Source organism: Ambystoma mexicanum, chromosome 2q (genome assembly GCF_040938575.1).
Source record: "Ambystoma mexicanum isolate Mex_15411 chromosome 2q, UKY_AmexF1_1, whole genome shotgun sequence".
Lineage (NCBI taxonomy): Eukaryota > Metazoa > Chordata > Amphibia > Caudata > Ambystomatidae > Ambystoma > Ambystoma mexicanum.
In genome coordinates this window covers 997,761,732-997,774,969 of record NC_090924.1, presented here as the reverse complement: position 1 = coordinate 997,774,969, position 13,238 = coordinate 997,761,732, and positions in this window count along the sequence as shown.

The following is a 13,238-nucleotide window of genomic DNA, read 5'->3' as shown; positions in this document are numbered from 1 at the left end:
TCAGCAACTCCCCAACTAACCACCGCAGCCTGAGAAGCATCACTACTGTGGCCGAGGAAGAAGTGGTGAGAATGCTTGCCGCATTCCCTGCGGCCATAAATCAAATGCTCGCCGCTTCACCATGAGCTCCCAGCAACGCCTTCCGCCTGTGCATCCAATAGTCAATCACCAGCGCCTGGCCCGGGCAGAGGCGTGCCTTATCAAGCCAGCCCTGATTGCTGTACGCCCTTAACAGTGAAGCCCCGGGCTTCTGGGTAATGTGGTTTGGGGCCCTAAAGTAAAGCAGCGCCATGGCTGGCTACGGCCACAATAACAGTAGCATGCCCCCACACACCCAACACCATTATGAAAAAAAAACAATGGCAAGATGGTACATGCCTGACCTCATAGCATAGAAAAAATCAAACTGGACATTGGAACAAGAATGGAGGAAAACCCACGACAAACACAAAAAAACACAAAGACAGATCAGATTATATAAAGCAAAAGAAAATTCAACTAACGGATCACCAGAGCAGGCAACAAACAAAAAGAAATATTCGGCATCATAAACACGATGAGAAACCCATCCATGTCCAACAACGCGCTGATTCCCTACACCAAAACTATGCGATGACCTGGCCGACAAGTCGCCCACAATCAGAAAATTATACTAATCCAGCCAAATAATCCCAATTACCAACCCAGCCAGCCAACACTGGAGCCAACGACAAAACTAAACTGCCTCCCCAACATCTCAACAGATACATTCAAGAGCCTGGTGAGCAAAATCAACGAAGCAGGCTCCCCAGCAGGTCCCTGCCGACCGGACGTCTACAAAACCATCATCTCTGAAAAAACACCGGCTGAATACTATCTATCTCTTCAACTTCTCACTAGAAACAGGAACAGAGCCACTAGCCTTCAAATCAGTTTACATCAAACCACTCATTAAAGACACCACCTGAGACGTGCAAGACCTTCCCAACTACCGACCAATTTTTAGGGATGTCACGATATAGATGTTTTGACTGTATGATAACCTTCATTTGAAATGACGGTATACCGCGGTTATCGCGATATAGCACACACGCGTATATATTCAAATTAAATCACAAGGAGGAGGAAGGAAGCTCTAGTCACAGAGGCTTGGTGTCAGAAGAACTTGCAGGGTTCAGAAGCTATGGTGCTGCTGCTTGTAGGCTGAAAGAGCCTGGTTAACACAGAAGCACACATCTAGAAGACATTTAAAGCATAATGAGGTGGGTCAGGGGGGACAGGATCATATAAAAAGTTATACTTTTTGGATCATATGACGTGTGATTGTGTGCAAGCCGATGCATTACATTATTGATTCGGCACCTTTATGCATGCTTTTCATTAGCAATTACTGGGTTTTTGTGAAGTGTGCAGTGACACACTGTTTGTGTCATGTCCTGTTCTGCCACAGTCAGTCAAGTCAATGCAATCCAAAATTGCAGGGGGGTTGAGGGTTGAGGGGCTAGGACTAAAGCCCATTTAGCAAGATGAAAGGCTGAGTTGACTTAGCAGGCATTGGAACCTGCAGATCAGAGATAGCTCAGCAAGTTAAGGTCCTGCTGCTATCTTACTGGCTATTGAATAGCTCTGCCATGCAAGGAATGATGAGCCCCAAGAGAGTTTATTTTTTGGCTATGTAATGTTTAGACTATTGGACTCTTGCAGTTAATAGCTCAGTCTTCTCTTCCTCGGATGGTAGAACTAGACCTGTGGTGTTGCACCATCTCCCCTCTGATGAGCATTTGCAAAGCATGTGCTGCTGTGTGCTCTGCACTGCAAATGCAAGCAGGGCTAGTATCGTGGCACTTCACGTGCTGGAGGATCTGGGCAAAACAGTAACATTTAATTGGTACTTGCCTGGTAGGGGTTGGGGAGGGATCCCAAAGCAACTGGCCCGGCTGACAGAATTAACCTTGTGTTAAATTTAAACTAGGCATGTTTAATTGTATGCTTCCAAAGGAATTAAACATGGGGCTTGCCTTCCTTTCAGCAGACCTTTCAGCAGACCTCCACTCCAGCCCTGTGATCCCACCTCGTGATGGTCCAGCGACCTTGCAAGCAATTGCATGGGAATTCGAGTGCGCTGTGCATTTGATCTGCATTGTGCACATTGGAAAACGAGTTAATCTGTACAAATAAGATCAGATCAACTCGTTTTCCAGTTGCAGTTTCAGGCCGTCACGGTGAGTGACACAGGGCTGGAGTCAGTGGACTGGAGAGGACTGCTGGAAGCCCCACCAGTTGTTTTATAAAAAGAGCAATACAACATGAGCATTTATTTATTTTAGAAGGTTAAAGTTAGCAGGAAGCACCTCAGCACTTTTGCAACAAGCTTCCCATGGGAAGCTCCATGTACATAAAATTGCCAGTTAGGCAGTGGTGGAAGTGAAAAAAGGAGCGAGTGGTACTCTGGCTGCATCCAAAAAGGAGGGAGTATGATGGGCAGACAAATGGCGAGGGGGCAGGGCCCGGGGGCAGACCAGGATCGCAAACTTTGGCTGAACAGTGAGTGAAGCAGGGATTTTTAACTTGGAATCTTAATGGACAAAGAACTAACGCAAGAATCACAAGTCAATGCGATAGTTAAGAAATGCTTCTTCCACCTGAACACGATCAAGAAGATACTTCCATTGCTGTCTTCCACACACAGAACACTTGCCATCATCTCCCTCGTCATATCAAGAATAGACTATGCCAACTGCATCTACCTGGGAATGCCAGGCTACCTGTTGTGAAAGCTACAACAGATACAGAACAGAGCAGCAAGACTACTCCTTAACTCACCAGAAGAGACCACATCACACAGGCACTAAGAACACTGCATTGGCTGCCAGTCAAAAAGCAGATCTTCTTCCAAACACTGTGCATAACACACAGAGCAATCCACAGCCAAAGAGTGGAATTCACACAGGAAAAATGCATGCTCTACAAACTAGCCCAAACACTAAGAGTCAGCAAAGACATCCCGCCTTGAACCAAAACAATATTCAAAACAAACATTTGGGGAATCAAGGTACTCCTGCATAGCAGCCAAACTCTGGAACTCACTACCATAGGAAATATGAACGACAGAGGATCACCTCAACTTCAGGAAACTGTTAAAAACATGGCTCTTTAACAATCCTAACTAAGAACACCCATTAGCAACAAACTCCACCCACTACAAAACAAGAGAAATCAACAAGAATAAAAACAGCCGTAAACATATGCCTTGCTGCAGAAAAACTCATTGAGTGAGCAATGTACTTCACCTAGTTCTGTGTGATGGTAGCCGGTGCTTTGGATCTGGATGTGTTAGAGGGTTTCCAATGTTGAACTTGGATATGGCTGAGGATGATCAAAGCATTGGGCTTGTATACAACTCAAAGGTAAACCTTTGTGTGGAGTCTGGATCTACTCCTAGATGATCAAGGTAACAAATGTGGGTGTACCCCATGGGTAGCGAATGCCTGAGCCTGATTGAGCATGAGGTTGAGATAACACTGCAAACCAACTAACAATTCTCAATTTTTCTGCTTACTCATCCTAAATACTAAAATATATAAAACATACCTCTACAGCAACAAAACATAAGACCATCACACAACACAATGAGCCACACACACACCACCGAACAAGAAAACAAGCCAAATGCATAAACTCAACACACACCCACAAACCTAGCACAGTACAACCACCTCCAAATTCTGCAAACCAGCACTCAGTGACCGTTTTTTTCAAAATGAAGCTACCAACAGCACATCAAAGCTATTGCGCTTTTTTCTCTGTACCCCACTAACAGAAACCCCCAGCCTTCTTTCCTTTTCAGATCTGCCAGGGAACCAGGAGACCAGGCAAGTGCCAGCAGTGTGCTGTGCAAGAGCATATAACATTGTGTCGAACCTTGCTGCACCTTAGTTATCCATCATGTTGAACCTTGTTGCACCTTAGTTATCCATCATGTTGAACCTTGCTGCACCTTAGTTATCCATCATGTTGAACCTTGCTGCGCTTACAGTTGGCCATTTGTGTTGAACTTCGCCGCGCTTTCCAGTTAGCAATAGTGTTGAACCCTGCTGCGCTTTCCAGTTACCCATTGTGTTCAACCTTGTTGTTCAATTACAACCCTGCCACTTCTACTTTACAACCGCCATATTATAACACTGTGCAGATTACCAGCGTCAGCCCCTGGATAGGCCAATAGATGTACTGGCAGACAATGGTTTCCTGCAGTCAGCTGTATTTTGGGGGTAGAAAAAGTGTCGCACTTGGGTGGATTTTCGGGGATAAGACATGTGTTGTAATTAGCTGTATTTAGGGAAACCTGCCACACCTAGATTGATTGTTAGGAGTAGGAAATGTCAGCTGGGCTGTATTTTGGAGGGAGGAAAGGTGTTGCACTTAACTAACTGTACAGAAAACTCAATATTCTGCATACTCGCCACCAAACTCTGCACTAAACACAACCCTACCTCTACTGCACCGCAAGCCGCACACACTTAACACCACCCAACATGAAACCAAACACAAGTACACACAAAGCACCCATGCACAATCATACCTCAACACCACATGACGGCTAAGAACCAAAAAATGCACCAACTCTCTATGACCGATTTTCTCCAAACTGAAGCTGTCAACAGCACATCAAAGCTTTCTTGCTCTTCTCCCTCTCAATCCCACTAACAAACCCCCCACCCCTCCTTCCATTGCAAATCCGCCATAGCGCCAAGAGACCATGCAAGTGGCAGCAGTGCGTAGTACAAGACCCCATAAAATAAGATCAATAGAAAATGTAAATCTGTACATTAAGCATTTTCCTAACACTCAGGATTCAACATGTCTCTATTTCTATTTCTATTATTGTTTTTTTACTACTGTTTATACATACATTTATTATCTTACAAACATCTAAAGTACATTTGCCGCAATCGTGTGCATTCTATGGAATTGACTGTTTTGTTTTCTTGCTATTAAACGAAATTAAAGATCTCTAGACTATCACATATTTAGTTTAGTTTAATTTAATATTTATAATGCACTAAATATCTGTAGGCCTCAAAGTGCACATATAACAGGAACACAAAGACATACAAAATGATATCAAGGCAGTTCAAGATTTTTAAAAAACAGCGGCCTCATCATCTGTCTTTATTGCACAAATACATTTTGAATTCCTTTTTGAAATATCCCTGATTGGTACTTTCTTCAGTTGAATTGCGATGATATTCCACAACAAAGGCGCCCAGACTTCAAGGCTGGACCCGCTGCATTTATTCAATGCAAATCGTGGCTGTGCAAGAAGTTATTGTTGGATCTTTAAGTACGCCTCTGCTGGGTATCTTTAATGTGTTTTGAGCGATACAAAGGAGCATCTCTGGAATGACACTAACACACAATAGATAATGCCTTATGCTTTAGTCTTTGCTTGATCGGTAACCAATGATGTTTATGAGGGGCCTCAGTAACATGGTCCTTGTTTCTTAGACCAGATACTGCTCTGACTGCCCCGTTTTGAGTGGACTGAAGCTTCTTGATGTGAGGTGCCAATCAGCAGTCTAATATAATAATCTAGTTTACCATTTATAGTTGCGCATGCTACAAGTGCTCTGTCTTTCTCAGATAAATATGGGCAAATATGCCAAAGGAGTCTCGTCATGGAAGAGCACACTGATCGAAGACTTGATATAGGTTTATAACCTGAGAGCTTGTAGTCCAAATAGACTCCAAGAGTCTTAACATGTTGGGACACTTTCACTAGGCATCATGCAATAGGAAAATCATTATAGGCTGAGTCCAACTTTTTCAATTTATATGCTGAACCTAGAATATCTTTTTTGAACTGTTTTATTTAAGCATACAGTTAATTACAAACTTTTTGCCAATAATAGCTTATCCCATATGAATAAGTAACTCTGTTTTTCCGTTATTCAGGCCAAGAGACTGTTGAGCCATCCAGCATTATATGGCTGCCTAAATCCTGTTAGTTTCCTCTGAGTCCTGACATTGGCTACCAGATAGCTGAAACAAAAGCTGCATATCAGCATAATTGGTATATGACACGTCTATCCAATAATTTGCAAAGTGACTTTGTATATTTTAAATGAGAGAGGAGATAGGCAAAAGCCCTGAGAAACCCCACATGTAAGAAGGATTGGTACCAAACTAAAACCATCTTTTGCAACCCTCTAGTGTTGTGGACCTATAAAAGGTTTGATCCATGCCACTGCTTCATCTGAGCATCTAACAAGATGTTTCAACTTGTCTGCCAGTAAGCCATGGTCCATTTGATCAAATATGGCAGACAGATCCAGGAGCATTAATAAGGTAACCTGTCTATTATCAATGATATTTTCAATATTGGATTTCAATTCCAATAATGCGTACTCTGTTCCATGCTTCTTTTTCGAAAACGGGACTGTCTGCAACCCAGTAAACTGTATTCCTGAATGGAATTATATAGTTAATTGTGTGCAACCCTACCCAATATGTTGAATAGAAAAGGGACACTCGTTATAGCTCTAAAATTAGCTGGTACCACAGTATCCATGTTTTCCTTTTTGAGAAGAGGTAGAATCCATGATTCTTTGAGACAATCAGTACTTAAGATTCCAAGAGAGAAGAATTAAACATCTTAGTAATCCATGGTAGTAGCTGGTTCATAGAGCTTGTTAATAGTTTAGCAGGACAATCATTGCCCTGTCAAAAAGTGGGTTTCATATTTTCTATTACATCAGCTACCTCTGACAGTTACTTGCTTAAAAGAAAAGGACAATGATCCTAAGTCAGGCTCATCTTGCGCAGTTTCAGGCACAACCCCCACCACCAAAGATTTTTCCAGCAACAATTTCTGTATTCTAATTGCGTTTTGATGACGAGATGTTTTCTGGCCAAATTCATCTTGCACAGATTGACACCAATCTTGATTTATTTCAGCATCATACTTGCAGGAGGTTTTCTCCTCCAACTCATGTAAGATGGCAAATATTTCCCTAGAGTTTGCCTGAATTTTCTCTGAGAATTTTACTTGCTTGGCTTCTAGAATAGCATTTCATAGTCCTTCACAGCCTCCCTGTAGGATTTCTTTGTCATACTACAGGGATTTTCCTCTATAAATGCTCACAAGTGCATTTCTGCCTTCTGGACTCAATAATGTTTTCATTGAACCAAGAGTTTGTTTTGCTGGTATTTTTAGGTATTATACTCCCTAACGGTGGCAAATGTTCAAAGTTATTTTTTTTAGCATTCATTGGAATTGTTCAGTCAAAACATTACAATCAGTGTCTGAGGGGAGATTTTCTAATTGGGGCAGAACAAGTTCTGTCAAGGCTTCAGACATAGCTTTTCTGATATTCCTCACCCATATAGGTTTCCTAGCAGATAGATTCATACATTGAGAAAGAATAGGAATTGAAATACAGAAGAAAAGTAAGTAATGATCAGACCAAGGACATTCTATCGAGGTTACTGTAGAAACATCAAGATTCCTAGACTGATCTCAGTCAAGGGTATTGGCCTCCACATGGGTAGGACCCCTTAGTATGTTAAGTAAAGTCAATGGCTTCAAGTGCATTCATAAGGGAGAGGACTTCCATGTACCCACTATTGTTTGCCTAGAGCTTAAAATCCCAAAGTAAAAGCACTTTTGAAGATTACTTTAATTCTTCATTTAGGACAGATGTTAATTGTTCCTCAAAATTAATTGTTCTAGTTGGAGCTCTAAAAAGAATAAAGATACTCAATAATGTTCAAGTTGATCCGCGTTTAATTTGACATTACATATTTAATTTGCACAAAAAAAAGAATAAAGATACTCACAGATGTAGTGACGTAAATCTTTAGTTTGACAAATAGCATTTCGCTATGATCAATTTTGACTTGCTTAACTTTATGAATAGTAAAGTCCTTTTCATAAATTATTGCAACTTCTCGCCCACCACCTAGGCCCAACATGATCTGTACTAAGAATACTGGAACCATCAGGAGTTGGAAGAGTCCTGCAGCCAGGTTTCCCAGAAATATTTTTCTTTTGGCCAGGACAGGAGACACATTTTGGAGAGACCGTGCAAATATATGTTAGGATTCAAATGTCATGTCAGGTATTAAGAGGTGATCAAAAGTATTCTGACTTATATAATTAAAAATGACATATATGATGTAATTATTGATCTCATCAGTGATGTCATGTATAGAGTCATTAGTGATGCTATCAGTGATGTCATGTATGATGTAATTAGTGATGTCACCAGTGTTTCCTGTGATGTCATCATTGTGGTTATACACTGCGCAACAGGGAGCGCATAATCAAGGTGAACTTGATTGAAATGCAAGTGCTGAACCCATTGTCACCTGCCCAGTAGATGTAGGCACTGTAGATGTTAAACCTTTTTTCTCCAACTCCTTATTCCCATGCTAATTTCACAATAATCCTTTCCAATAACAGAAAATCCTGTGTTGGAGTGGCGTGTTGCTGATTCCTGTGATAATGGGGAAAAATGGATCCGATTTATAACATCTTCCATGTCCTCACTGGTACTCGACATGTGTCTTCCTTCCTTTTGTCAGGTCCCCTCACTCCACTCAATTGCTTTTTCCCATTCCTAACCCTCGCCCATAACTTGCATCACTCATTGCTTCGTGTGACGCACATTTTCTTCTGAGCACTTCTTGCAGTGCTGCCACAGTAATCTCCTTGTATTCCCGTGGACTTCCCCTGATGAACTGAACATTTTCTACCCATATCTGGCTGGCCAACCCACCCCACCTCCAAATTCCCAACTTCATATGGTGTCTTCTGTCCCGCTCCCAACCTCTAGTCTGATGCGATTGCTATTGGTATTGATATAGCCCCTAAGGCAAAGCCATCTTAGTGCTGTTTAAAACAATCTGCGTTCCCCTAGGAGTGACTACATAAACAAGAGTTTTGAGTCTGTTTCTGATGTCGAGAAAGTTATTAAACTCTGTAAGGTTGTGGAGGAGTTTATTCCAAAGTTTGGTGGCATCCTCTTTCCTCCAGAATAGTGTTTTAAGTTTTTTCATTTGCAGCTTTCCCCAGTAATATCGTGGGAATCACTGGTAATGAGCCAAAAAAAAATGGTGGCTTTTCATTTCTGAAAATCCTCTCTGCTGCAAAGCACCAAGGCCGACATACTATAGTGCAGTGTTAAGGTACATGTTGAGTACCATAGGAAATCAATACATTATTTGCTAACAACTTTGGCTGACATTTTGCAGACAAAATGGTATGCACTCCACCCTACCCCCAACTCCACCCACCGACTGCTAAAGATCCATTAAAAAATCATTACGTAGTCCCCATTCATTTTCTCTTAAATAAATTAGGACAATTTTGCCCTGACGGCACAGCGAAAACCGCCTGACGGAATTGGACCAGGTACCAAACAGCAAGTTGGGCATGAAGCATTGACTCGAGTCACGATGGGGGGGATTTGGCGCTATTTAAATCAAAGATATATTTTATTTGGTTTATTACAAACCTTTAAAAAACACAAAAGAAGCACTACAAGTTTAATATCTAATACAAAAAAAAAGAAAGAAAAAAGAAAGAAGAAAAAAAAAACTGCTTGTTCTATCGTTTCATTCTTGGTTCTTCATGCCTTTATAAATGTTTGGACAAGAAAGAGAGGAAACTTGCAGTTGGAATCAGGATTAAAGAAGTAGTGGAAAGTTATGGAGGAATAGCTCCAACGTTCTCAACACATTCAAGTCGTAAAACCATGGATCTAAGAAGAAAGTAAACGCCAGAATTAGCTTTCGGTCTGTTGCGCCGAACATCAGTTGCCACCAGTTTTCCACACTATAGGTCGAGCTGTCCACCACGATGCTTCCGAAATGGCAGTTTCTTTCTTAGGTAAGTGCCGCACAGGATTAAACGAGATGTTTTAGAGTTTCTTTTGTTTCACTGCATAGTCGACATAGGTCAGAGTGCGAGTTGGTTTTTGACCAAAGATTGGTTCTTTCTTGAGTTTTGAACATGTTCATTTAAAACAGCATATACAGTCTTCTTCTTCTTGAATCGGGGAAGAGTTTCCAAGGACTGTATATCACATAAGCGCTCTTTTTTAACAAGGAACATCTTGCAAAAGTCTATAAGTGTCTAGGGTCACAGGTCTCGCACCAATCATATCTCCATAGTTTGGTTTTGACCTGATCAGGATTATTATGTAGTGTTTCAAGGTTGGTGTCCAATTCTTTAAGCAGATTTTTACAACATTGCACCCATAGAAACAAGATGGAATGTTTGTTATTTTCTCCAGGGTTAGCAAGAATTCTGAACTGCAAAGTAATGTCTTTCAGGGACATTTTGCAAAACAAAGCCAGTGTGTTCCAGGTCACTCGTGCGTTGATGGATGTTAAGCTCAATTCGTATTTTATACACGCAGATGGAATGCCTGCAGGTAAACCAAGGACTTTAGACCAAAAAATATTTTCCGTCATGTTCCACAAGTCGGCAGAACAACCCAGGGCACATTCAGCACCATAGGCTAGCACAGGTGTAGCTTTTTGTTTGAAAAAAGCTAAGACCGGGAGCATGGAGTACAGTCCATATTTTTGTGTAGCACCATCGCCTGTGTAGCCAGTTGTCGGCACTTTAATTTTGTGTGTTCAACCCATGGTGCGTCATTCAAACTGGAGCTAATCCACATCACCAGGTATTTTGCGTGAGTGATAGAGTTAAGTTGTGTTTTCTCTATATGCCATTTAAAGGTTGAACGAAAAGAGGTTCTTTGTCCACGCAGGTCTCTCAGCACAAGTATTTCTGATTTTGCTGTGTTAATACTCAGGGCATTTCTCTCGACATAACATTCCAAAGCTGTTAGTTTTCATCGGAGTCCGATTGGTGTTAGATCTAGCAGAAATTGGTCATCTGCATAAAGTAGATGACTCACGTGCGACCCGTTAACTTTTGTATCCTTCGCCATTGATAGTTTGGTCGATGTTGTGAAGAAAGAAATAGAAAATAATGGCTGCAAGTGGGCATCCTTGTTTCACTCGGCAATACGTCGGAATTGGAGTAGACAGTTTCCCTAAGTGGTCCAGACGTATTCTGATGTTTCTCTCAGTATGGAGATATTTTATAGTGGCAAGAAGGCTTGGAGGGCACTTCGTTTTTTCAAGTTTCGCCCATAAAATTTCCCTGTCAATACTATAGAAGGCTTGGGATAGGTCAATTACTGCCAAATAGATCTTAGTCCCAGTTCGTACGACCTCTATTTTCAAAGTATTGACAATGAACAAATTCAGACTGCATCCAACTCCTTTTACGAAGCCGCTTTGCCTTGGATCAATAAGGTGATTTTGTTGAGTCCACTTTAACAGTTTGTCTTTTAACATGGTTGCATAAACATCAAGCAACGCAATCGGACGGCAATCTTTAGGATTTAATCGGTTACCTTTTTTGAACGCTGGTACGATAATTGCGCTCTTTCATGATGACGGTGTGGCGCATCTTGTCGTGATTTTCTTAAACAAGGTGTTACAGAAATCCACCCAAATTTGGAGGTTTTCTTTCAGTGTAAAGTTGGTAAGACCATCCGGCCCAGGCGCACGGGAGGTGCTTAAGTTGTTAATTATCTCTAAGATGTCATCTTCTGGGAACACCAAATCCGAATGCTCTAATTTTGGGAGAGGAAATTCTGGAAAAAGGCCTTTTTTTCGTACAGGTTCTTGTAGTGGGTTATCCAATCGCACTCACTAACCATGTTGGTCTGTACAGCAGTCTGAGTGCCTGAAAGATTTTTTATAAGGCTCCAGAACTCTTGTGTGTTATTTGTTCCCAATTTTGACAACGTAGCTTCAGCATCCAATTGCAACAAGATTTTTTTGTGTTGCTTGAGCCAGTTCTTATATGTTTGTTTTATGTTTTTGATCTTTTTAGCAGATTTGTTAGAGTGGATACCCCCGCAGGCTCTTATGTCGCCTCTCATCTTACGTTTATGTCTAGGTCAAATGCGTGTGGGTTCTTGAAGCAACGATTTTTTAGTCCTTGTTTTCTTTTCCTTGTATATTTCCAAAATGTGACGATATTCAAGTTGTACTTTGTCATCCTGATATACAGCATTTATTCTCGTCATCTCTGCTGTAGAGAGACGTAATCGAACTCGACTTGATTCTATGACTGTGTCATGAGACCATTTTTTGGAAGCATTCCGTGCTGGAACTGCAATAGTAACCATCACTAGGTTGTGGTCGCTTTCCTTCCTGTGATTAACCTGCAGTTTAAGCACATTGATGTGCACGCTCTCAGAGATGACAAAATTGTCCAAAATGGATTCTTGTAAGTCTCTCTTCCATGTGGGTTTTGGTGGTATATCCCCGATGGTATGCTCATTCAACATGTGCATGTTTCTGTTCTCCATTTCCGTTGACCATAGTTGGGCCACATTCTGCAGGCTCGATGTTTTGTCTTTGATTAATGATGCAGATAGGCAATTTATGTTTAAGTCGCCACATATCAGTATGTTAGCCGCCCTTTCTACTTCATAGATGGAATCGATAATATTTGTTATTTGATCAATGGAGACAGGGGCTGGAGTGGCTTTATGCTGCCAATATAAATTAAGGACATGAAAAAGGTCCCTTTTCTGATTACAGGAGGTTGCGACCTTGATTACTGTTGTCTGAATGTAAGGAGTGTGGTTATGGGATCGAATAATCGTGAGGCCTGAGCTTTTACGAACTAAAGTCAGGAGACCAGCTATTGGCCTGCCAACACTTTTTTTAATGGCAGGGTGAAAAGCTAATTTAAAGCCGTCAATGGCAGAGCATGTAGTCAGCCAAGTTTCCTGGGCACACATGATGTCAATATTTTCAAGCCAGGTAGATTTTTGCAGATGCTCGTGGCCTCAGGTGTTCCAGCTGGCTATCGTGGTTGTGAGTTCTTTGTTTTCAGTTTGGCGTTAACTTTGATGTTGGACAATCAAAGCTTTCAAAAGCCAGCTCCAGTCTTTAGAAGAGTCAACAGACAAACTTGTTTTTGCTTCCTTTGCATTATTCAAAGGTACGCTATAGTTTGTGGCAATAGTGATTTTGATTTGATCAGTAGGAAGCATCGAAGTTGGTTCCATTTTAAATTCAGGGTCTACAGCTTGGACTTTTGCTTAGCACTTCTCCTTCTCATCTGCGCGAGCCCATTTAATTGCATCATGATCAGTATTTGTTGCTGTTCCTGTGTGATCAGTTATAACCCTTTTGACACAGTCATTATGTTTATCACAGCT